The sequence below is a fragment of the Agrilus planipennis genome, unplaced genomic scaffold (genome assembly GCF_000699045.2).
Source record: "Agrilus planipennis isolate EAB-ADULT unplaced genomic scaffold, Apla_2.0 scaffold25, whole genome shotgun sequence".
Taxonomy (NCBI): Eukaryota; Metazoa; Arthropoda; class Insecta; order Coleoptera; family Buprestidae; genus Agrilus; species Agrilus planipennis.
The window spans coordinates 336,170-337,396 of record NW_020439112.1 but is presented as its reverse complement, the minus strand read 5'-3'; positions in this window follow the sequence as shown (position 1 = coordinate 337,396).

Here is a 1,227-nt window from a genome sequence, read left to right as displayed (position 1 = left end):
ATATATATATATATATATACATACTACTACATAAGTCCATTTAAGTGCAATATTTGACAAATATTATAAACAAAAAGTTGAAAAAATGTTATTTCCCATAAAAACAATAAAATTTCACTAACGTATTAATATATCATACAAGTTCAATAAAAAATCAGCAATTTTGACGTATTGGAAATAAACAATTGGAAAAATGTGGACAGGTCTAAATGTTTCTATTCGGGTGTATAATTGGTTTCAAATACATACATTCTAGCCACATCTTATAAGTTTAGGTAAATATCAAATGCGGGAGTGGAATATTCTATTATTAATCATTAGAGAGCGACGTCATCTTTTGAAAAATAAGTCCAATGAATGTAATTAAATGCTTTCAGGGGTATTACGCTGATGATATTTTCAGATAGACGTGGTTGAAGAAATATATTCCACAAGTTCACCAACAAATTATGCATTTTCGATAAAGCGACATAAAATGAAAAAATGCCAACGCGTACCTAATGTTACGTGAACGTTTTGCTTCACCTGTACAAGACAGGCGTATATAACAGATTTGTTTTGCGACTTTGAAAATTTAAAGTGACAACTTTGACAACTTGAATAATGAAAAATAATTTTCCGGTTTTCAGGATCCGCAAGGAAAAACAATGGCATTAAATTCGATAAACTATTTCAAGAAATATATATAAAGCCGAAAATAACTAACCATTATCCAGTTATTTTTTGTAATAGCATATTATTTTTGTAATTGCTCTCTTTCTTAATTTAATTCATTTAATTGTAATTAGTGACTTTTATCAGCCTAAAGTAGAGGCATTAGTTTTATTGTCCAACTGTACTTTTAAAACAAGACCAAAATTACTGTTAGGTTCACTTATTTTTGATTTTTTAAAAACTTTAATCAGACGTATAATCTCTTTGATTAATGAACAGCCTTAAGGATGTTTGGGTGGTACAATCGGAGACAAGAGTACACAAAATTAGAAATTCGTGATTAATTAGGTTTCCCAGCATATCTTGAGGTAAATAAATAATATCTATACTAAAAAAAAGTGTACGGTTCGAGAGACAATTTGGAATTTGACCAAAAACTTTGAATAAAATAAGAAATAACGAATAATATGGAAAATTTTTAACTGACTTTTGGCAGTGAATATGCCTTAATTTCAACTTCGAAACAAAAAAATATTTAGTTTCAATCGTTATTAATAATGAGCGTAAAACTTT